At 36.6% G+C, this 26473-nt stretch overlaps 1 long non-coding RNA gene across 1 annotated transcript in view; it reads left to right on the top strand.

The window, feature by feature from the left end:
* Positions 1-8284: 8284 nt before the first annotated feature.
* Positions 8285-26473, top strand: part of LOC309665948 — a 143277-nt gene continuing 125088 nt past the window's right edge. The window contains exon 1 of the long non-coding RNA XR_014266802.1: positions 8285-25221. This is a non-coding gene — a long non-coding RNA (uncharacterized lncRNA). The remainder of the gene's footprint in view (positions 25222-26473) is intronic.

Here is a 26473-nt window from a genome sequence, read left to right as displayed (position 1 = left end):
CTCACATTACTAAACTGTAAACATAACATACCAGGACCAAGCATCTGCATCCAGACAGATTACTTCACAGTTTTATTTTAGATCTTGGGTTGGTGGTGGATGCCTGGCCACATTAATATAAATAAAGTGCCAATGCTGGTGATTGTCTCCAACCCAAGATGGTTTGGCCTCTGACATTTTCACTTCAGAAACTGAAATTGACTATGACTAACACATTCTATCCTACCGCCGCCAAAAGATAGCAAATACATTGATAAATGGATTAAAAAAAATTAAATTCCTTTTCACCAGGTACCCTGTTATGTAGAGTGAGACTTGATATGCTCAAGGAAACATTTGTGCTGGTGTTCAAGGATCATCTGCTTAAAAAAAAAAGAAACAAAACAGACTGCTTTAAGAATTTGAAACATTTGTTCCTTGTTTATATCAGGCTGATGGATAAATTAGAGCACATATTCAAAGTTACCTATTCTTTTGGTCTGGAGGAAAACACTTTGCACTGGGACTACATCCATGCTCTACATAGAGCCTCAATACTAGTTTGGGATGCCGTAACAGCCAGGGTTCCCCCAACCCCACAACCTACTACTACAAGTGTTGTGAAGAGTAACTCTTCAAATTACAAAATATTTTTCCTGAGACCACAGAATTTGAAGTTATGCCTCTAAAACTGTGGCGTCATATGATACATAACATGATATCCCAGATCAAAAGTAGGACATTCATTCCCTTCACACTATAAATGTTATTAAATACCCACAATGGGCCAGGAAAGAAAAATCCCCATATTCATGAAAATAACTTAACATTATTTGGAAGAAAGATTTTAGATGAAGAGAATCACTTACATTATTCGTTTTAAAATCACTACTATAATATATGACAGCACTGGTTTTCAACGTACTAATTTTACTAGTCCCTAATCCACAGATTAGCATCTTAAGCATAGAAAAGCATTCCTCCTGAGGACACCCAGCAACGTATTGGAAAAGTACTGAAATACATGTCTTGTGGCAGCAATTAATAGGAAATGTGTATATGACTCAGATTTAATGCTGTCCTCCTGAATCTTTACACTGTAAAATGTAATTTACAATCCATGTATATAACACTGCTTTTTCTATATATGGGCAAGTGGGTAGAAGAAACCACTTGGTCATATGATGTCTGTAACAATAAGACCTAAAAAATATGTATATACTATATTTAAATGATTTACACAATCTTGGAAAGAGAAGAAAAGAGACAGAAAAATGAGGATTTAATTAGCTTGTGGGTTGAGTAACATCCAAGGGCTAATACCTCTCCTTGCAGAAAAAGATGATTTTCTGATGACATCATCCATTACAACATGCAGGATATAAAGAGAGGACACTGCAGAGTCATTACCATGCCCTATAGAGAGACAAGTGTCTGCTTCATTAGCTCATCATCAAGTTTTGGCCTTTAGTTAAAGATACTCAGAACTGGCTATGTAAGGCATTTACCATTACCTACTTGGCCTCAAACCCCCTTAGTTGGCTTAAAATCTCTAATTTTTTCTTTCTGGTAACTAAAAACTTTAAGTAAGAAATGAAAAAGTGAACAAAGTTTATAAAAGGGAAAAATTGGCTTTCTTCGTCTGTGTTTACATAACACGAAAATGACAGAAGAAGAAGAAACAAAATTCATGAATGGTAGTGGTAATATCATTTCCCCCTACAGTTACCTAGCTGCACCACTTGAGTGAATTAGAAACCAAACATACTAAGAAGAAGCAAAAGCAAACATGCTCTGAAGCAATACACTTGCAATCAGACCTCAAAGAATCCATTAAATCAAAGATCATGACTTCAAAGTCAAAAATCACAATGCATGCAAGGAAATGGGGCAGCATGAGAGACAGTGATCAGAAAAAATACAGCAGATTCAGATTTGCAGAAGTTTTAGATATTGGAATTATCTGATAACAAATATAAAGTGTGTTTTACATGTCTATAGAAATAATGTATAAGAAAAGCATAATCAGACAGTTCTGATAAATACATAAAATTCCTAGAAATAAAAAAATATATATTTAGATATAAAAACTCAATGTATAGGTTAAACAACAAATTAGAAATGAAAGATGAGAACACAATTAAACTGATAGAAAAACCTGAAGAAATTGTCCAGAATATAGAATGAGATAGAAAGTATGGTCAGAAGTTAAAGAACGTGAGGGATAAAATGAGAAGACCTAATATCTATGTATAACAGTTTCAGTAATAGGAAAATGAGAGAATAGGGTGGAAGTTATCATTCAAAAATAGGATGACTGAGAATTTTGCAGAATTGTTGGATTTTTAGATTTAGGAATCCCAGTGAATTATAAGCAGGATAAACATCATAGAACACTGAAGCAAAGAAGAAAATCTTAAACATAGCCAGAGACAGAATAATATTCAGCAATGAAAAGAAGTGAACATGCTGCAAAATGGATGAATGTCAAAAAATTATGCTGAGCCTAAGAAACCAGATGCAAAAGACTGAATATGACTGGATTTATGAAATGTCCAAAAGGCTGATTTATACAGAGAAAAGGCAGAATCATTGTGGACTAGAGATAGGAGAAGAAATTAACTGCAAATTGTCCTGAGGAAACTCTCTGGGGAGATGGAAATGTTCTATAACCAGATTGTAGTGATGGATATACAACCCTATACATTTACCAAAATCATCAAATTGTGCCCTTAAAAAAAAGATAAGGTGAGCTCTGAAAGAAAAAAAAGAATAAGCTATATCAGGCAAACATAAGCCCAAAGAAAGGTGGATTAGCTAAATTGATGTAAGATAAAACATAGTTTATGATAAAACATTACTAGAAATAGATCTGGTCATGCTATAATAATAAAAGGTTTAAATCACCAGGTAGATGCAAAAGTTCTAAATTTGTATGTAACTAACAATACAGATCAAAATACATAAAGCAAGAATCTATAGAACTACAAAATGATAATTAATAAGTCCATCACCACAATGGTAAGTTTAAAAATATCCTTAGTAATTAATAGGTTAAGCAGACAAAAGTATCAGTAAGACCACAGAATATGTGAACAGTGTATTTACTTATTTTAAACTAATGGACATATAAAATCCATTATACCTAATAAAATTTTTATGCATAAAGAAAAAATATAAAAGTTGCTAGAAAGCATGCCTCAAAAAAACCTTCAAGGATTTACATCATGCAGATCACATAACCTGACTTCAATACAATATTCAGAGATAATTAGAAAACTATGACATATTTGGAAATTAAAAACATTCTTCCAATAAATAAAAAATAAATAAAAATCATAATGGAAAAGAACTGAAAGATAAAGAAATATAGTTCCACATATCAAAACTTGTACAACATAGCTAAAGCAGTACTTAGACACTGATTGCCTTAAGAAATTTTCATAACATAAAACCTGAAAAGTAATAAACTAAGCAAAAACTTGACATAACAGATGAAAGCCAACAAAAGTAGTAAAGAGGAACAGAAATAAATAAAAATTAAATAGAAAACAAAGATACAACAGAGGTAAACAAAAGTTTAAAAGTTGTTTTTTTTTAAATCAGCTAATAAATAGAAAGATTTGCAAGATTGATCAAGAAAACAAAGGAAAATTCACAAACATTAGAAATTAAAAGGGGGGCATAATGAGAGCGATTAAAAGGTTATTAAGAGGATATTCTGAACAACCTTATATCACTAAATTTGAAAACTTAGCTAAAATGAATAATTTTTTTAAAATAATTTAAGAAAATTGATTCAAGGAGAAATACTAAAAATACTGAAACACTAACGATAATAAAATTAATCAATAGTTTATAATCATCCCTAAAGGAAAACACGAATACTAAATGACTTGACAGGCAAGGTCTACCAATCATTTTAAGGTCCATATATGAGAATCCTACAAACAATAATCCAGAAAACAGAAAAACAAAGAACACTACCCAATTCATTTTCTGAAACTAGTAAAACTTTTGAGACCAAAACCAGAGACGGTCTGTAAGTGAAAGAAAACTTAGAGGCCAAACTCACTCTTGAACATAGATGCACCAAAATAAAATACTAGCAGACCAAATCCAGCAGTTAATATAAAAGCCATCATGATCGATTTGGGTTGAAATGGAAGGGTAACATAATATAAGAAGATCAGTGATTCAACACATTAACACACTATAGGAGGGGAATCATATACTCATTCCAATAGGTACAGAAAAAGCATTAGATGCAATTTAGTAGTATCCATGATTTCAAAAAATTATACACACACTAGGAACAGAAAGGAATCTAAGGAATCTAATGAAGTGTGCCTACAGAAGCTATGGCCAATATGGTGCTTGATGGCAAAATGTGAATGAATTCCTTTCATAAAAGCAAGACACATGTGCCTGCTATCACCCTACAGAGCTAACAATTGCACAGTGCTTATCTTGTGCCCAGCATGGTTTTCAAATACTTTGCTTTTAGACAACGGATAGAGGATTCGGTGAGGTACAAGATCCCAGTGTTAATATACTGTCTCTCAGGGATGCCAATAGCAACTGACAAATTTTCTGGTGACAGGCAAATACTACTATAATCTCCAGAAGAGCTGCTTCAAGGGAATGACAGCACTCTCCCCAGAGTCTCTGCAATGCAAAGTGAAACTTGTTGTTTATTGTGTGAGATTAGGCAATGCAATATTTCTGATAACAGTTTGAACTCTTGGAATTAGACTGGCTTTTCATTTTCTGAAAACAGTGATAGCAATCTGCTTTACAACAGAGCACTGAGAAAAAATTGCCTGTGTGTGGTCAGTGATTTCTCATCCTTTAAGGAAAAACACTGAAATACTGTACCTCCTATTCAACAGTATCTTTAAAAGGATACTGGAGATCAAACTTAAACACAACTGATTAAACCTAAGACAGGCAAGGGTTCAGTTTGTCTTATTTTTTATTTTTCTACCTTCCACTGCCTGCCTAGCCCCAGAAATATAACAGTGATTTTTTGAAATAAAGAAGGAAGGGAAGGGAAGGAGGGAGGGAGGAAAGAAGAAAAGAAAATCGAAAGATTCAATAAACTAAAGAAAAGTAAAAAACTATTTTTCTTCATTTTATTTAACCCTTTATAAGGTGTGATGTTACAGATGCTGGGGAATGTATCACACTCAGTTGTTTCAACAGCACGTGTGGAGCATCTATGATATATCAGGCACAGTGCTGGGCTCTGGGTAGAGAAATGAAAATGCATGAACCATTCTCTCAAGGCGTTTTGAGTTTAGTGGAAACTGGAAGCATGCATGTACCCCTCCAAGCAATGAAAAAGATGTTTTACAGACATCTGAGCACGTGTCAAGAGACACTTTAAAAAATACTGTGTAAAAAGTTTAACATCAAAATGAATTTTCAGTCAACATAGATATGATACACCTACACCTGGTTGCTAACGAAGAGAAATGTTAAAGAAAAACAGACTACAATACAAATTAATAATCTGAGGAAAGAATTTTAAAATGACAAATGTGAAGTAGAAAAACATATATATATATATATATATATATATATATATATATATATATATATATATGCTATTCTGTCATAGGACAATGCCTTTTTTAAAAGCTGGATGTTTTGTCTTGTGAGCAACATTTTTCAAGCTCAGTTGCACCTATCAGTGATTTGAACCTGAACTTAGCAGTACAGGCTCTGACCAAAGAAAGCGGTCATGCCTAAAAGGGTCATCAATGACCAAGGAAATAATGGAGGGATGTCCACACTGGACTCGCCATAGGACCCAACAGAGAAAATTTTGGTAAGCTGGGGGACCTGACTCTTCTAAGTCTACAGTGGTAATGGTAGCCAAAATGTACAGAGCACATATTGCATTGGGCTCTATGTCAAGCACCTGACACTGGTCATTCCACACGGACACTTTAGGTTTTGGTCTGATGTAAATTCTGGTCAAACCATTTTTCTTTCTGCCCACTGGCCACGGCAAGGTTTAGACACTCATTCCCTTTCATCAAAGGGTAGATCAGGAATTAATGAGAGCGTCACAAACTTCCACCCTTATCTTCTTTGTTCCCCAGAACTCCCTGGGAATGGTCAGAGTGAAGCCAGGGCCACATAGATGTTACTTTTCCTATCCTTCTCTGATGGATCTTGTATGAACAGAGCAAAAGCTAAAAAAATCCCTTCAAATCAACCGTGAGACATTCTAAGAAGGTGGACTTTACTAAGTAACGAAGGCATCACGATAGGGCTAGCATACACATGGGGCTATTAATTGAGATCACATTTCCAGAGAAAAACCTGAGAACAGTGATTAAGGGCTCAGAAAGTTCATTTCCTTTGATCCACCAATTTTCATGTCTAAGAGTCTTTTCTAGTTCAGTCTAAACAGAAGTATACACAAATATGTGTGACCATGAATATTCAACAGTTTGTTTATAATAGCAAAAAATGTGGAAACAATCTAAATTTCCAACAATGGAGCAATGGATAATTCTAGCTTAGGAGAGAATAATAGGTAGCTATCTAAAATAATGGTATAAAAGAGGGTTTCTAAACCTCGGCATCATTGACATTTTGGACCACATAATCTTTGTTGTGAGGCTGTCCTGTGCGCTGTAAGATGTGGAGCAGCGACCCAAGCTTCTACCCAGTAGTTGCCAGAAGCAAAAATTGTTTCCACATGGTACCAAATATCCTCGGGGGTGAAAACTGCCCCTGGTTGGGAATCCCTGTTATACAGGAATATTTATTGTCATGGGAAAATGTCCACAATGAGCTAAAAGATGAAAGAAGGAGGCTACAAAGCACTATGACAAATATGATCCCCTCTCTCTCTCCCCCTGCGACACACAGACACCTTTTCTTTTTGTTTTAGAACTGGAAGGATAGGCACCAAAATATTAATAAAAATTATCTCTGGCTGGTGAGATGATAGCGGTCTCTTTTTTTTCATTCTTTGGTGTTATCTAAATTTTCTGAGTTGAACTTTTATTCCTTTTATTATAAGAAACAAAAGGGGTAGCGCTTATGAGCACCACTAAATGGGCCTCCAGCATAAATATGACAGTGTGTCTGCTTCCAAAACAAAGGACACTCAATGGCTAAGGAATGGCATGTCATTATTGAAACATTTTCCAAAAGGGGACTTTCCTTCCCCACAATACAATGAGTCCTCTGCTGCAGGGATTAAGGAAGGTCTGCAGACCGGAGAATGGGTCTTCCCTTTGGGGCACATCCTCCTCCCCAAGCCAAGCCATTGGCCTAGGTGCTCAGCGTTGTTTGAAATTTTAGGTTTCCAGGTGGAATTTTAGCCCCTAGGCCATTTGGAACAAGTAAGCAGAAAACCAACATTCCTGTGGTACTGTGCTTAACCAATCTCCTCTCCAGGGGTGTCTGTAATAAGCAGTAGTCGCTTATGAAATATTAGGGTCTGGAGATCACAGGCATCATTCCATGTTCCCCCATTTCCCATGCCTCAGTTCTCTTTGGTGCAAACACATGTGTACACACACATGTTCACTCACACACACACACACACACACATTTCCAGAGAAATCTTTAGTCAGTAATAAGGCCATCTGAATGAGAACGGTCCAGATCCTGACTTGGAGAAGATCCTTGGTCCCCACAGTTATACTGATGGGAGCATGCTATCCTACACCTTTCCTATGGCATTTCAGTGTGTGAAGATGTTAGATTAATGAGGGGGAGAAGGATGCACTACTGAGAAAGGGAAGCAAAAGTGTGCACAAAGAAGCAGTCAGGGACGTGACCAACTTTACCTACTTTCCAGTTCTACCCTGCCTGGGCAAACGCTAATCCTGCCGTAAATAAGTCTTTCTCAGAGTGAGTCACTAGAAATCAACCACTGTATCCAGAGATTCTATCTAAACATAAGCTTCAAAAATATTTTCCAGATATGAAGTATTTACTCCAAAATATCCAAGTTTCTACTGAAATCAACTACATACTAAGCTGTGATGATACTTTCCGCTGAGTAAGCTTCAAAACCCAGGATGTGGTAAAAGGGAAGCCTAGTGAACTGCTGGTGGGAATGTAAATTGGTGCAGCCACTATGGAGATCACTATGAAGGTTCTGCAATAAATTAAAAATAGGACTCTTATACAATCCAGCAATTCCATTTATGCATATATATCCAAAAGAACTGAAATCAGGGCCTCGAAGAGAGATCTATACTCCCATGTTTGTAGATTACTCATGATAGCCAAGACATGGAAGCAACCTTCCATGCCTCAATCCATGCCATTGAGGCATGAATGGAAAAAGAAAATGTGGTATATAGATACAATGTCTATGTTTATTCAGCCTTTATAAAGAAGGAAATTCTGCCATTTGTGACAACACGGATGAGCCTGGCAGACATTATGCTAAGTAAAATAAGACAGACACAGAAGAACAAATACTATCAATACATGATACCACTTATATGTGGAACCTAAAATAATCAAGTTCACAGAGCAGAGAGTAGAATGGTGGTTGTCAGGGGCTGGAGGGAGAGAGAGATAGGAAAGTAATAGTAAAAGGGTACAACGTTTTGTTCATACAAGATAAGTCCTAGAGATCAACTGTACAGCATAGTACCTATAGTTATCAATACTGTATTATATACTTAAAAATTTAGTAAGAGGGTAGATCTTATGTTGTGTTATTATCACAAGATAGATAGATAGATAGATAGATAGATAGATAGATAGATAGATAGATAGATAGATAGAGTGGGAGAAATGAACCTCGGGATTCTTAGACTGCATTACTAAACATTTTCCAATGTTGTTTTGTCCTTTTTAAAAACAAAACTCTTCTGGATCTCTGATTACAGAAAACTGCTTTTACTTATAATCCATAGAAAAGTACTTTTTACCCAAGAGGATAATATATATGTTTTAGATCCTGTGTAATTTTTAGAAAACATGCTAGAAGGTCATACCTACTATATTTCTCCTGATTTGATAACCTTGAAATTCCTAAATAACGGTCTTAGAGTAGATGTGAGAATTAGACTTCTTGGGGCTAATTCCTAACAAAGCATCTAGGAAGCTTGCCAGGAGTACATGTAGACAACTCTGAGTGATACAGAAAGGGGAGAATTGTGTCCCCGAGCCCACTGAGCCAGGGTGGCATGTTTTATCTATGAGGGATATGCCCTTGGGTGTGTGTTTCAGGGGAGAGAAAGTGCAAAGAGGGGTGAAGCAAGAAAGACTGAAGCTGAGGAGATTCAGTAGAAAGAATAGATTTTTTTCATAATACTGTTAGAAGTTAGGCCAAGTGATTCTCAGGGGAGCCAATTCATTAGTTTTTTCATTCTTGATGAATTCAGTATGAAGTTGAACAGAGAGAATGTTCTCCCCTTCTGCCAAGAGAGACAAAATTTTTCTCTGCCAAGTTTGAAGAATACAATTAAATTCATTAAGCATGTCTAAGATCCCGCTTCTATCTCATTCTAATTTTTCCTTTTGGCCTGCATAACATGACCTTCTTCACAGCACATGTAGATGGATAAAGACTTCGAAGAGAAGCCTGGTTTTGCTCACTCTAAAGACAACACAATAGTCTGTTAGGAGAGAGGTCTGGGGAGGTGGAGAAGAATCAAGCCTACTGAGAAGGCTGTGATTTATCAGGCTGCCTACGCCTTCTGAATTTGTTCTGAGTCTTGTATACCTTGAAACTGGCGAGGTAAAAATATTTAGTGTGCTGAGTGGCTTAGATTACAGCACACAAGGAAAAGAAAAGAAAAAAACTATACACACACACTCCAAAAATGTAACTGACCAAGAAAGCCACGTAAATATCTAAACCACGCAAATCACAAGATGGTTGATCACATGTTGAAAACTAGTCATAGCCAAAGGTTCAGAAACCCCTGAAAAGGTCATTACTTTCTTTCCTGGCGTATTTTCCTCACATTCCACTAGCACTGTCAGGAATGTCGTCATATAGAAATGACCACACAGCTTGTCAAATCATTCTTGACGCAAAACCACAAAGGATCCATTTACAAACAAAATGACAAATATTGAGTATGCGGGTTACCTAGCAGTGCAAAACTCTCACAAAAATCTCCTTTTTTTTTTTTTTTTTTAAACTGGATGTGTACTTTCCCCATGGCCTCAGCAATTGTGGAAAAGAAACCAACGTCTTATAAATCAGATATCCCAGAAACAAGTCATCTATGCCACCAAGTATTGACCTTTGCTGAATTTCCATCTACTACTGAAACATGCCTTCATGTTAATCCATAGTGTGTCCCTCATCACCCACCCTGGTAGAATGATCCGTCTTAAAAATCCTTTCATTTATTTTCAGCTGCCATCTTCTTTCCTCTGCTACAACTTTAATCTCTCTCTATGGTTTTGTGTTCTTTTTTTTTTTAGTACAAAGAAAATAACTTGAATTTTGTTACTTACAAGATTTAAAGTTTATTTTTGGCAAGACTCTCCAACCCCAAAACTAATCATCATTTCTTGAGCCTCACTTACATAATCACCCTCCCACTAAGTGACAGTAGCCATGGCCAGCTTTGCCCATCAGTGCTGCCTCTGTGAAAGTCTACCTAAATATAGCCCACCACCTATGTGTCTGTTTAAATAAAAAGAACTCGGCCAATTATAAACTGAAAAATTGAACATTCCAGTTAACTTTCTGGGTAACTATTCCAAACCTATAAAAATATATACTTCCAAATATACTACTTTCTGGTTACAATTTGAAGATAGTTAATTTGTCTAGGTTCCTATAAGGGATAAGAATCTAGCAAGAATCTAAAAAGATGTTGGGCTTTAAGAATTGACTGGTCTTTAACTAATGGCTCTGCTTCTCTGTAAAATAGAGATAATTGGTTTCATGAGAATTAAATGAAATGTTTATAATGCTCCTAGTGCAGGATAAGAAATCTAGTAGATTCTAGCTTACATTAACTTAGTTCTCCCTCTGTATCTAATTTCTTTTCTACCTTCTCTCTTTAGGAGTAAAGACAGCTCCATGTACAGACTGTGACTCTTATCTAGATGAGGCCTGGGCTGTCTTCTGTCTTATCCTCCATGTGGTTTAGTTTTTGTTATGGAATCCTTTTAATGTCAGATGTTGCTAGGCAATTTTTTCTAGTTTGATTAATTTAGTTCTAGTACAAACAAAAATATATCCAAATGGCTTGGTCTTCACTAATGTTGCTCTTCATCCAAAATAAATGTGCTCTACTTTTGTGCTCTACTTTCAGAAGACTTGTGATGTGGCTCCAGACCTTCACAGAGCTGTGGGTGAGCATAAACTTAGAAGTTTAAGAACCTCGCTACTCATGGTTAGCATAAATACATAAAGAATGAATAACGATAAGTGATGAAGTACTGTAAAAAAAAAAAAAAAAAAGAACAATTTAAAAAAAAAAACAAAGAGCAAAAAAAAAAAAACCTCCAAATTAATTGGAGGGGAAAATGTACAAGTTTCAAATCATAAGCAGGCAAGAAAGAAACGTGACTTCTTTTTGGAATTCTTTATCTAAATAGCACATGGAAACTAGGACCCTTAATCTTCAGGGGAAAATTGATATGCCATAATATGGGTAAAACATGGAAACAGGTTATTGAAATTAACCACTTTGATGAATAATCTCCAGAGGTTTGACAAATCCATATGATTTTGGACTAAAAGTTAGCAAAGGAGGGTATGAACTGCCTTCAATTACAGTTTACCAAGAGGATAATAAAACTAAAAAATGCTAGATTACAAGTATTGGCTTTAGAAGATCTTTTAATATTTAATTTTGAAATGTTTTCTGATTTCCTGATCCCTGTTGTCCTATTTTATTTATATAGGCTGTGGGAAATTGCCAGGATCATTGTTTTCGATAGGAAGAGAACACTATTCAAAGTAAAGGGATTTAGAACAATTTTCTTTTATCCAACGCTAATTGGGGGTAGGTTTCTATATGATTCCACCCTATTTTATAGCCACATTAAAATGTCAGAGGACTTTATGGATTGCCAGATGCTGCCAGGGTTACAGTTTCAGAAATACCCACCGAGCTGGAAAGACGGGACACAGCAGTACTATTAACAATGCTTTGTTATTAACAGAAGTGTATGAGAAGGGAATTCAGTGGAAATGGCTCGCATCCAAGTCTACAGCTAATCTTTTTTTCAGCTGAAGTTGTGGATTCTAACCAATGGTTTAGAAGGAATGAGGTTGGTGAATCTCACAGAAGAGTTTTTGAGATACTTTTATTACACAAAAAGCTTTTGAATGAGGCAGTAGGCCTTTAAATGGGATGGCCTCCCTCAGATACTTTATTCATTTCCAGTAAGTTGTCTTCAAAAATGAACACTGCTTCTAACTGAATAATCATAGTATTTCAACACACCCAAGGCAAACTGGGGAGGGAGAGCTGAATTATGATGAAAGCCTGTACTATTATGACCTTTCTCATGACCATAACTGATGGATGTGCCCCTGAAACACTTTGCAGGACTGCTGATATATTTAGCAATGTGCCTGTGACTCATTATGTCCATAAATTGGCAGTAATAGGGGGCAGATTACCCCAGTGGCTATGGGGACAAGTCACTGCCCCAAGACTTGATTCTTTCATGTGGAATCACCTTCTGTAGCCTGTACAGTTGTCTCCTTTTTGAAACCGTACAGCTGGGCTCAGAGCTTCATGAGCCAAGCTCTATTTTTTATCAGAATAAATATCAAAATAATCAAGATCAAAATGTTTCAACATCCATTTTTGTATGAATACATGCGAAAAATGCTAAAAACTTTTCCTTAAAAGCTTATACTGACCTCTGGCTTCTGCCTGGGATGTAGAAATGTGAAAAGAGGATTACTTCTACTCTATCAACTAGAAAAAGCTGGATACATTATAAATCCTGAATTTTTTAAACCTAGAGAACTGATGTCACGTGATATTCAACCAGTGTAAAGCTTAAGAAAAGACAGGTGTCTTTAAGGAGCGAGGGAATATGAACATGGGCTTACTAGTAAGAACAGAAGAAAGTCAGGGCTGCAATATAGGTGGGTAAAACAACCCAGTCCTAAAGTTCAAGTGTAGGCCTTGAAAATATAGAACCCCTGGAAACTGCAGGTGCAAGGAGAATCTGCACCATATCAGTCATTCTCCATGACTCCATGATTCTCCACTAAAAACAAAGATTAGCTCTCCCGTCTCAGGTAGCAAAACCCAAATAACAAGCAACAACAGCCCACCACTGTGCGAGTGGCAAGAATAGAGAGAAGACCTCTCTAAAATATAGGTAGAGAAGGTCTCTTACTGAGGGCAGAACAGGGACATTAAGAAAAATCCACTGGCAAATGAGATCTCACACTAAACAAGATAATGCTAGAAGAACATGAAGCCAGGGATACAGTGAATGAACCCATAGCAACAACAAAACCCAAACCCAGCTCACCTCTGAGTAGACTGACTAACACCCTACAGTAACAGCTCAGCAGAAGAATAGTGGACCCATTTCCAAGCATAAATACTAGTTACCTCTACTTACCTTATGCTCTACCATTCTATACATGATACCCACTATTCAATGAAAAATTATGAGATATACAAAAAAGCAAGGACAAAACAACCCACTGATAAGAGAAAAAGAAACTGGCAGAACCAGACAGAACAAGAGATAACCCATATTCTGGGCCACAACATAGTGAATTTAAAATCACTATAATAAACGTGTTAAAGGGTCTAGCAGGAAAGGTGGTCAACATGCGTGAACAGATATTGAATTTCAGTGGAGATATGAAAACTATAAGAAGAGTCGATTGGAAATGCTAGAAACAAATACACAGAAACAGAAATGAAGAATGCCCTCAACTATCAATTCCATAGACATGATGTGTGGCTGAAGAAAAAGGTCAGCTAATGTGAAGACAGGTCAATAGAAATTATCTAAGCTGAAACACAAGGAGAAAGAGAGTGAATAAAACAGATGAGAGGGGCTTCCCTGGTGGCGCAGTGGTTAAGAATCCACCTGCCAATGCAGGGGACACAGGTTTGAGCCCTGGTCCAGGAAGATCCCACATGCCACGGAGCAACAAAGTCCGTGCGCCACAACTACTGAGCTTGCACTCTAGAGCCCACGAGCCACAACTACTGAAGCCTGTGCACCTAGAGCCCGTGCTCCTCAACACGAGAAGCCACAACAATGAGAAGCCTGCGCACACTGCAACGAAGAGTAGCCCCCGCTCGCCACAACTAGAGAAAGCCTGCATGCAGTAATGAAGACCCAACATAGCCACAAAAAAAAAAAAAAAGATGAGAGCATCCAAGGGCTATCATATGATATCAAATGGTCTAACATAAACCAATTGAAATCCTAGACAAGAGAGAGAATGCAACAGTAAAGATTTAAAGAGAGAACGGTCAAGAATTTTCCAAAAGTAATGAGGGATGTCAAATGCACAGATCCCAGCAGCCCAGAGATTTCTAAGCAAGATAAATATAGTTTTTAAGTAGATATGTATACAATATGTTGAAAACCAAAAAGAGAAGGAAAATCTTAAGAACAACCAGAGAAAAAGACCGCATTACATACAGAGGAACAAAGGTAAAATTGAAAAAGATTTCTCAGTCAGAAAGTACGAGAACAAGAAGACATGTTGAAAGAAAAAAAAAAACAAAAACAAACAAGAAAAACAAAAAACTTGCAACTGAGAATTCTACACACAATGAAAATACCCTTCAAAAATGATGCCAAATTAAAGACTTTTTCCAGACAAAGAAAAGATGAGACAATTAATTACCTGCACTCATGCATTATAAAATGTAAAAGAAAGTTCTTCAGGCAGAAAGAATATGATATGAGACAGAAACTGAGATTTACACAAAGAATTAAAGATCTCTGGAAACAGTTAAAATGAAAGTAAATAGAAAACAGTCTTCTCATTTTTAACGGCATTAAAAGAAAATTGACTGTCTGAAGTAAAAACAGTACAAATTTACTGTGTGTTTATAGAATATATAAAAGTAAAATCTGCAGCAACAATAGCTCAAAGCCTGGGAAGGTAGAATTGAAAGAATGATGTTGTAAAGTTCTTAACCCTACACATTAAAAGGTATAGTATTACATGTAGGCAGATGGCAATTACTTAGACATATATTGTCAATGGTATGACATGAGAAAAGTATTTCTAAAACGTAAAAATAATTCAATAATGGAGCTTAATAAAATGGAAATTTAAAAATAATCCAAAAGCATGTAGAAAAAAGGGAACAAAGAAAGAATGGAATAGAAAACAAGTAAAAAAGATTTTAATCCAACCATATCAGTAATATTAAACGCAAATGGTCAAAACTAAATAAAAATCAGAGATTATCAGAAGATGAGAAAAAGCAAGATGCAAATAGACTCTGATTAAAATAAAACCAGTTTGGGAATTCCCTAGTGGTCCAGTGGTTAGGACTCCATGCTTCCACTGTAGGGGGCACTGGTTCAGTCTCTGGTTGGGGAACTAAGATCCTGCATGCCACGCAGTGAGGCCAAAAATTGATAATAATAAAAACAATAAAACCAGTTTGAATTTAAAAACTCAAATCAGTTAAAAGCAAAAATATGGGAAAGATATACCATACACACACTAGCCAAAAGAAAGCTATAGTGACTGTATTGTCAGACAAAGTGGATTTCAGAACAAGGAATATTTTTAGGGTTAAAGAGTAACATTACAATCCTAAATGTGTATGCAACTAACAATAAAGATCCAAAATGCAAATGTGAAAGCTGACAGACCTGAAAGCAGAAATGGACAAAATCACAATTAGAGTTGTAAACTTAAATATTCCTCTGTCTCTGTGATTGGTAAAACAAGTAGAAGAAAATCAGTAAGAATATGGAACCTGAACAAAACTAGCAACCAATGTGAGCTAACTGGTATTTTATAAAACAAACAACAGCACAATACCCATTCTTTTCAAGCGTACAAGGAACATCAACAAGACAGACCACATTCTGCCCCATGAAACAAATCTTGACCAATTTATAATAATTAAAAGCATAAAATGTATGTTCTATGATACTAAAATAACCTAGATTTCAATAACAAAAATATATTGAAAATTTCTACAAATTTGGAAATTATACAGACATAAATAACTCATGGGTCAAAGAGAACATCATAAGGGAAACTTATAGCATTAAATATCTATATTTGAAAAGAAGAAAGTGCTCAAATCAATTACCTACATTTCTAACTTAAGAAACTAGAAAAAGGGTACAAATTAAACGCAAAGCAAACAGGAGAAAATTATAAAAATGAGAAGAGAAAAATCAACAAAATTTTAAAAAGAAAAATAAAGAAAATCAATGAAACCAAAAGCTGGGTTTTTAAAAAGATCTATAAAATTAATAAACCTCTAAGTAGACTGACAGAAAGAGACAAGGAGAGGGGACATGACAGAGGGTAGGGAGTAGATACAAATATCAGTAATTCAACAACCCAAAAGGAGTGGACAAATTCCTTGAAAGACGCTAACTGCCAAAGTATACTCAAGATGAGATAAATAATCTGAATCACTATCTCTTAAAGAAATTCAATTTGTAGTTAAAACTTTCCAACAAGAAAAACTCCAGAACCAGATGGATTGACTAGCAAATTCTACCAAAAACTTAAAGAAGAAATAACATGAATTATACATAAAATCTTCCAAAAACTAGAGGAGAAAGGAAAACTTTCCAGCTCACGTTAAGAGGCCAGCATTACCCTGATACCAAAACCACATGAAGAAATTACAATGAATAGAAAACTACAAACCAACAGTCTCAATCAACATAGATGTTAAAATCCTCAACAAAATCTTAGCAAATAAAATTCAGCAATATTTACAAAATAAAATAATACATCATGGCCAAATGAGGTTATCCTGGGAATACAGAGCTGGTTCAACATTAGAAAATCAATAATGCTATTCACTATATAAACAGACTTAAGAATGTAATTATCTCATTGGTGCAGAGAAGTCATTTGATAAAATTCAACATCCATTAATAATAAAAATTCTCAGCTAGGAAAAAAAGGGAACTTCCTCAGTCTGACCAAGTCCATCTATATAGAGTACAGCTTAATCATACTTAATGTAGAAACACAATGTTTTTCTCCTAACATCATGAAAAAATTAAGGCTACCTACTCTCACCACTTCTATTTAAGATCATACTGGAATTTGAAGTCCGTGCAATAAAAAGAGAAAAATAAATAAAAAGGTATAAGAATGGGAAAGGAAAAAAAAAAACTACTATTTGCAGACAACAAAAAAAAACCCCAAAGATTCTACAAAAACTCTAGTAGAGTGTCACAGATACAGGCCAATATAAAAAATCAATTTCATTTTGATATATTTACAATAACCATTGGAACTTAAATTTATACAGTAAAATTTTTTATCAAGTATATTTGCCATAGCACCAAAAAGCATGAAATTATTAGGTAAAAATCTAACAAAAGATTATCAACATCCGTATATTGAAAACTACAAGAGCTGATGAAGGAAATGAAAGAAGACCTAAGTAAATGGAGATATATTCCATGTTCATGTATTAGAAGACTTAATATTGTTGGAGAACTCACACTGCCTGATTTCAAGGCTTTCTATAAAGCAACAGTAATCAAGGAAGTATGGTACTAACTATATTCAGTGGAGTAAAATGAAAAGCCCTGAATTTTACCCACACAGATACGGTCAACTAATTTTTTACTGAAGGTGCAAAGGGAATTCAAATGAGAAAGGATAGTCTTTTCAACAAATGGTGCTGGAAAAATTGGACTTCAATATACAAAAAAATAATGATCCTTGACCTTTATCTTACACTATACACAAAATTAACTTAAAATGGATTATAGATTTAAATGTAAAACTGTGAAGTATAAAATACCTAGAAGAAAACATAGAAAAAAAATACTTGTGACCCTGGGTTAGCCAGTGATTTGTCAGATACAAAAGCACAATCCTTTAAAAAAAAAATAGAAATTGATAAATTGAAATTTATTAAAATATAAACTTCTGTTCTTCCAAACACACTGTTAAGAAAATTAAGATAAAAACTGACTTGTATAAAATATTTTTGAAAGACATGTTAGGTGAAGAACCTGTATCTAGAATATCTAAACTCTCCAAACTCAATAATAAGAAAAAATTTTTTAAATAGGCAAAAGATTTTAACTAAGAAGATATACAAATAAATGGAAAATATGCACAGGAAAAGATGCTAACATCTTTAGTCATTAGGAAAGTGCAAATTAAAACCACAATGTGACGACACCACATACCCACTTGATTAAAAAACAAAAACAAATAAAAAATCTTACACAACTGACAATATCAACACTGGCAAGGATGAGGAGTAACTGAAGCTCTCGTGCATTGCTGGTAGGAATGCAAAATGTTACAACCACTTTGGACATTAGCTTTGCAGTTTCTTATGAGTTAAACATACATTTACCATATGATCCAACAAGCTCCTTGATTTTCACCCAAGGAAAATGAAAATTTATGTTCCCACAAAAACTTATACATACTAAATGTTTACAGTGGCTTTATTTGTAATCAACAAAAACTAGAAATAACACAAATATTGTTCAATTGACAAATGCACAAATAAACTGTATTATATCCATATAATGGAACAACACTCAGCAAGAAAAAGGAACAAACTACTGATACACAAAACAAGAACGAATTTCAACTGCATTATGTTTAAGTGACAGGAGCTAGACTCAAAAGCCCACATACTATATGATTCTACTTAGTTGTCATTCTGGAAAAGGCAAAATTATAGGGACCAAAACAGATCAATGGTTGCCGAGTGCTGAGGATTAGGAATAAGATGTTGATTATAAGCACAAGTGAATGTTGGGAGCTACTAGAATTGGTCTAGATCTCGATTTGGTGGTATATGCATTTATCAAAACTCATAAAATGATACACTAAAAAAGGTAAATCTCACTTCTTACTGTATATAAATTTTATCTCCATAAAACTGACTGCCCCCCACCCCCCCCCACACACACACATGAACTAGAGGCCTCTGAGATTATTTCAAGCCCAGTGAGTCAGTAGTAATAAACATGTTCCAGGAAATAGAACTTACACTAACAGAACAGATGTGATATCGGCTGCATCCAAAGTGACAAGCACTGAACCAGTCTGATGATGATGATGATAAAGCCAAATTTTATAGCCTCTATATCTGCCCCCAAAATATGCTCATAAGAATATTTTTATTCTTCCAAAATCCCTAAGTCATCCCTTATCACCCAGACTGTCATATCCATATGACGTTTTTTGTCCCCTCATCGGACCCAGTTTCAGAGCCCACGCTCATCTTGCTTGCTCTTCTCAGCAATCTCGATCTGCCATCAGCACAATCCCCATGTATCCTCAACCTCCTATGTGAATGTTCCCTACACATTCTTGCCGCATCTGAAATCTGGATTCCCTTGAGGACCTGCTTCCCCTAGAGCCTTCTCATTGTCTTGCCGTTTTCACCCTTGGGCTACCAGACCAGGAGACACAGTAGTTGTCCTTGCCATTTAATGCTGCTTCGAGATCACTGTTCTTCCCATCTCAAAAACAAAAACACAACATTCAGCAATTTAAAAGTCATGCCTATGATTATAGCACCCAATATCTCTGCTTGTTGCAATCATCTACAGAGATCCACCTGACTGCCCCTCATTTTTTCAAGAGTTCAGCTCATGACTCACTCTCTCTCTCTATCTCATCACCAGTCTTTTCACAGATCTTGTGATCTTCATATTCCTAAAGAAAATCTTTGTTATCTTGGCTTTTCCAGTTCCTGGACCAGCTCATCTCCAGTGATCTTGTTTCCTCTGCCACTTACTTCCCAGTCATACCTCCCACAACTCCTCCCTTTCTCATCATCAGCTGATAACCCTGTTTCTTATTTCACTTAAATTGGAAGCATTAAGAAGAGACCTTGCTCATTCTCCAACCACTGGCCTACCCACCTAACTGTAGCTTTGCCTGTGTACTCTACCGTCGTTCTTCCAGATAAACTACACATACTTCCATCTAAGCCCAGCCACTGCAGCTGAGAACTGGTTCTTAGCACGGCTCACACACTGAAGGACATCACTCTCGCAACTTTTGGCCGCTCTCCCTGTTGGAATTAATCAACATTCCATGGACCATCTGAACACAATCAACTTTCAATTTCCTCTTCGTGGATTACACACTCGATGCAATCCTTGTCTCCATTCAGAGTGTCTCCCATCCCAGAGTCTCCACTTCCCTCTGGACTGCCAACAGAAGAAATTTTAGAGTTTTTTGACCAGGGGTAAATTGTACCTGTATATCTCTAACTTTCTGACTGCAGTCTGGACCTAGATACCCACTCCAAACGGGTGTATACAGTAGCAGAGCAGACACAGATTCTATGCTGGGATTATAACTTAACCACATTTATGAAGCAGGGGCCTAATGATTCTCTGACCGCCAAGAGTCTGTGCCCTCCCCACCTCCATGGATCCCAGGAACTTCCATTCTCACTCTGTTTCAGACAGTCCTGACTTGACATATTGCTGTCATTCACCCTTGGCTGGACTCCTGGCCAGGTCAGTGCTGACTCTGTGACAGCTAAGTAGACCCTGCTCATTTTCCAAAGAAATCCAGAAGCATGATGGCAATGAAGGGAGAGAAAAATTGGAAAAGAAAACAAATAACAAGAGAGCAGGAGAAATTTAGTAATCTCTTCCTTTTCCAGGAACTTGCCTATCTAGCCCTCTGTTTCTCTTAGCTTTATCTAAATTAACACAGCCTTGCCAGACAGAAAAGGCCATGCCCAAGAGAAACTTGTAACTCTTCAACTTTGATTCAGGTACCACAGGCTCTAAATATAAAACTCGAACTCAGAGCAGGACAGTGATTCTACACAAATTACCTGTCCTCTCACCAAGAATACCGGCCTACTCCTCCTGATACACAAAGGATGGGCTCTGCCCTGTGACAGATAGTTCTGGCAAATAGAACGAGGATGGCCCATTCACTATCAATCCAACCATGCAAGCCAGCGGGGAAGCCTGGAGCCCAGTTCTGGGATACAGTTGACTCATTTAGCAGCAGATCTTTCAAATCCTTTCCCAGGTAACTCATCCCCTACTTGGTTCGTAAGCTGCCTGTGTCACAACTGGTCTTTCATTTTTCCTCATAAATAATACTTTCTATACTTGACTCCACTTCTTTCACTTCTTTTACCGCTCTGTTTCCCTTAATACTTTGCTCAATTATAAAATGAGAACTCCAAAAAAAATTTACTAAGGTTGCCAACTATTTTAAATATAGGAGATGCTTTTATTCTTATAAGTCAGTAATGCGAGATTCAGGAAGTATAAAGAGCCAAAGGTCACATAAGTGAGGGCCAGTGCTCAGATATGAACTTGGAACTCTCATTCAAAAGTCCTTCTACTTTCCATCAGACCATGCTGTTGTTAGTACAGGTGATGAAGGAAAGACTCAGGGTGTATTATAGTGTGTAAGGCCAAGGGCGCTAAGAGATGGTATAGAATTGTGTTTGGCACATAGTAGATGCTCATGCTAGAAAACAAAAACAAAAAAACAAGATCCAAAAGATACATTCTTAATTGATTTCCAGATTCAATAGGCTTCACCAAACATACTGCCACAATGTGTAGGTCCTTGTTTCACATCACAGCAAGTATGGCCTGATGCCACCAGGTAACTCTGCTCACCTACTCTAGCTGCTCCTAACCAGGGTCTGGTTTCCCTGGGCTTCATCACTCAAATGTCAGTCCGGCCCTGTAGGAAAAGGCAATGGATAGGCACCTCTAAGGACATAGGAGAAGGCTGGGTGTGGCTTTGACATTTACAAGAGTTGGAAATACCTCTGTTTAGAAAACATTTATGACGATATCAAAAGTAATCTAGAATGACAGCTAAAATCTAAAATTCCCACAAAGAATTAAAGAGGTTCATATAATATCCTCACAACTTAAAGGACACTCTCGATTTCAGAGAGGAAGAAAACTCTGCTTTTAGATTTATTTCACTATTAGTTGAAAAGTGCCAGATGATTTATTTTTCTTCTAGAAAACCAGGCAATACATTGTCTTGACTGAGTGACTTCTCTGAAGCTTTCCTTTAGTGGAAAGAGTCAGCTATTAGTCTGTTCTTTCTTCAGATCTCAAACATTTTCCTTAAAAAAAGAAAGGTGTTTCTAGCATTATTGATTCATAGTTACCAATAATACAATTACAGATCATATGTAGTGCATTCATCCCAGAGCTTATGCTTTGGTTCCAATGGTTAGACTGCGGCGTCTCTGAGGTGTTAGAATTCAGGTTAAATTCCATGCAGCAAGGATGCTTCTCACACTAGACCAGGAGTCTCTGTTAGGCAGACTCCACTCTTTTCTCTTGCTTCCTTGCAACAGCCAGAGCCCCTAGAACTTACCTCAAACTCCAGATCAAACTCACTGGGTGAGAAGGCCTACGGAAGGGCACTGATTTCAGAGAAGAGCCCAAACTGCACAAGGCTTCTTGTCCTGAATCCAGCAATATCTGGGAGAGATGGAGAGACCACTGATTGCCTGTATATTTCGGTTTACTTTCCAAATTCAGCATTTAAACAAAAGATGTTGTTTATCCAGTTCAAATCCAGAGCCAAAGTATGTGCCAAGAGGGAGTCTTAATTTCTCATAACAGAACAGGTTTGGCCCTAATGTGTAATTTATGAGTCAGTATATCAAATTAGACGAATGTATTTGCTCCAAGTAGGGAGCAAGCCATTAGGCATTACACATCCTGAACTTTGGGGAGAGGAGGAAAATAACTTTGATTTCTCTGCTCTTTCATTAATAAACATGAATCCAAGTTGATGAATAAACTTTCTGGATTGCTTAATACCTCCCAGATATCATCATCAAGGCCTGGGCAAGGCAGGTGAAAAGATTTCCAGGAGCAAGAAGCAGTGGAGAAGGACTTCCTCTGTGAAATAAATTGTTGGTAATTCTAGAAAATTTTCCTGTATCCTAACATCCTTCCGCTTCCTTTGCCTTGCCCTATTCTCTGTGTTTTTAAATGTGCCAAATATGTTTTTCTACTAATAGCTGGTAAATGGAGTTGGGGGAAAAGCCACAGTGTCACCCCTCTATTGCAGCCATGTAATAAACACACAACAAGATAAACTGCATAGTCACAGAGAGACATCACATCTTCCTTCCTCCTAGCGCAACTTGCACAGTCACTGAATATGATTAAAGTCTTGAGGACCTGGACATAGTCATTTCTATTTTGGTACCACTGGCTTGATCCACCCCTGCAGCTAGAAGGGAATCACCCTCTTTGTGTAAATGTTTGCCTTGTTGGAAATTCCGAAGCAGAAATTAATAGGATACATGCTTCAGGAGGAGTATTAAATTATCCATGATAAACAATTCCTAGGCAATGTTTAGACTGGCCCAAAGTCATCTTAAGAACTGTGCACAAGGATAGAACAACACATTTGGCATCTATACACTAGGACTGTATATAAAACAAAAGGCAAAGTAGAGCTCTGTCAATTAGCTACTTATTCTAATTGATGGGTTCTATCAGCCTAGGGAGACAACAGATTAATGACTAAACAAGTACTGAATCTCCACTTCATTCTATGCGGTGTAGACACAGTTAATGTATCATGAATGTTTGCTTCTCTTTACCAGCAGTTACAGAACACACTTGGAACTCCTCTAGAAATTCTCTTTGATCTCTTCTTTGAAGTCAAAGTGCCAATATTCTGGACTCCTGTGACATGAACTATCACAACCCCCAGGCTATTAAAGAGCTGAAACTAATCAGGTAGAATCAGCACCAAAAGAAGTTTCAACACAACATAGTCATTTGTTCAAGGAAACTTTGTCTAGGCATTCAGGATCTCAATATAGTTGCAAATATTCTTTTTAAATACATTCATACATACACACAGACGCAGATGCACACACACAGACACACATACGTAGAGAGAGAAAAATAAAGAAAAAAAAGACCTTTCATTTTCCTTGGTCAAAATCAGGATTAAGGCATTATTTGGGGTATTCTCAATAAAAACTATGTATTGTATTTCTTTACATGAATCAGCAAAATGAAGCAAATTTAACTGAGGGTCCTTTGAGGTTGTGTCAGTTTCCCCACAGAGCTGACCCAGAAACTTAAAGGATATATAGTAACAAAGAGGCCAATTCCATAGGACAAAAAGTCGTATTTTGAATAACATCTTAATACGGACTTTGAGCCAAAAGAAAAATGTGGCTTTTTTTTAAGGGGTCGGGGGGTAGCGGATTGTACTCCATTTCTGTTGTCAGATTCACAAGTATTATTAAATATTTACCAGAAATCTGACGGCAGTTTCCTAACATTTGTTAATCATAGAGAATGTCATTCCATTAACAACTCAATAAACTTCTTTAAAGTTGTACAAGGTAAGTCTCACTACCTTAACACAGCTAACCCATCCTTGTAGAATAAATATTTGCTTTCAATTTCACTATGCCAAGTTTTACGGGATCATGTAATCTAAATCTCCTATTATAAATGAGGTATGCCCTCCAGAAAAATGAGAGAACAGAGTCTAAAGCCTTGTCTGCCTTCTCTCTACAAGTCCTTGAATCAAGGGTTTCATGTCTCCAGAAAAATAGACTTAGGGCACTTCTGACAAGTATCCCAGCAGGAGTGTCTTTGAGAAGTACTTTAAAGACAGTTCAAGCCTCCCTCACAGATTTTTTCACATCCTCCAGCCTGAAGTGGTCTGTGCTGTTGTATATCTACCAGGGCACCAAATGACTAAAGATTATATTTTCCATTCTCCTAATTATTTTTACTTCTTTGTAATAATTTTCGTAGCAGTTCAGCCTAATTTCTTTCCCAAAACCTGCATTTTGTAGTTCCTGACTTTCATGATTACTCTTACCCTGAATCAGCTGGGATAGAGCTCTGATGATAGGTCATCCTGAGATAGCCATTCAATGCTTCCTGCACAAGCACATCCCTGAATGTGACTTGGAGTAAGTCTTCCCTGCATGCAGAGTAGAAAGCTGCCTGCATGGAGCGAATTCTCTGATATTAAATTTCTGTAAAGAGGATAAGCCACCCAACCAGTAACTCTCATAGTAAAGTACACAGTAAGCATCACTGTCTAATTATCATCACCACTATTATTAGAAGTCTACTTCTGTAGAATATCCTAAGAAATGAAAAAAACCGACAAATTCTCAGGTATTGACATAAATGACTGGCATCAGTTTCTTTCTGAGAATATATTTTGATAGAGGGAAAGGGAAGGAAAAGAGAAGATAAATTACATTTACTGAATAACTACCATGTCCCAGAATTTGTACTAGGTGCTTTATGTAAATTATCTCGCTTTAATTCCTACAGCCGTCATAAGTCATAGAGTTACCTTCATTTTAGAGATGAATGAACTTAGTCTCAGAGGAGTTAAGCAATTTGTCCAAAGTCCCATGCCTGGTGAACAGTAAGTCTGGGATTCAAATAAGTCATTTTAGCAAAGCAAATTGCTGTAGGCAGGGGAGTAGAGTACGATGTACAGTTTTTTAAAAGCATATAAACACACCCAATATCTCAAAAATGTGTGAGGACCAGGGGTGATGAATTGAAAACCATGGAAAACAATCTGTCTGTCTAAGGTTTGGGCAAAGGATGACTCTGAAATGACCATAATATTTAGACTCTTTGTCCTGAGTCAGAATATATCTAACAGAATTCACCTCTGTCCTTTTCCCCCATTTTATCTAAAAGGAAGAAAATTCATTTGTATGTATGTGATAAAAACTAGGATCTCAGTTCCTTTAAAAAGAATGAGTTGAACTCGCTTACAAATCTTTACCCAGGTAGTGTTAAAATAAATATTCCAGTAAAGATAGATTCAGAATTAGAAAAGCCGTACGTAACTCAATTGCCATTTCCAGCATTTAAATCAGGACCAATCACACAGATCTCAATGTTAGCCCAAATCCCTTCCACCTATTTCTCCTCTCTGCCAATAACCAGTTTTTAATCTATTTCAGGAAGGAGTCCAGGACACCGTGGAAATAAAGATTAACTTTAAAATACTTCCTGAAGCATTACCAGAAATCATGTTTTGAATTTCCAAATGACTTGCATTGTTCTTAATTTCTGGGCTGTGCCCAGGACCACAGAGATAAATGGGGGCATTGGGACAACCATGTGAAGGACCAAGTGGTAATGTGAAGTAAGTGTACTGTTCAGCATGAGTCATTTGAAAACAGAAAAAAGGAAGAATGGCTAGAAACGATGATGTTACATGACAACGATATTCCAAACAAAACACAAGGAGTTGATCTACATTTGCTTTCAGGTCATGAGATACTATATGGGAACCCACTGGCCATGGATCACCCTGATTCAACAACCCAATTCATCATATTCTCGGGTTTTACAGCAT

Source organism: Balaenoptera physalus, assembly GCF_965194825.1.
Source record: "Balaenoptera physalus genome assembly, chromosome: 8".
NCBI classification, from domain to species: Eukaryota; Metazoa; Chordata; class Mammalia; order Artiodactyla; family Balaenopteridae; genus Balaenoptera; species Balaenoptera physalus.
This window is presented reverse-complemented; position numbering and strand designations above follow the sequence as displayed.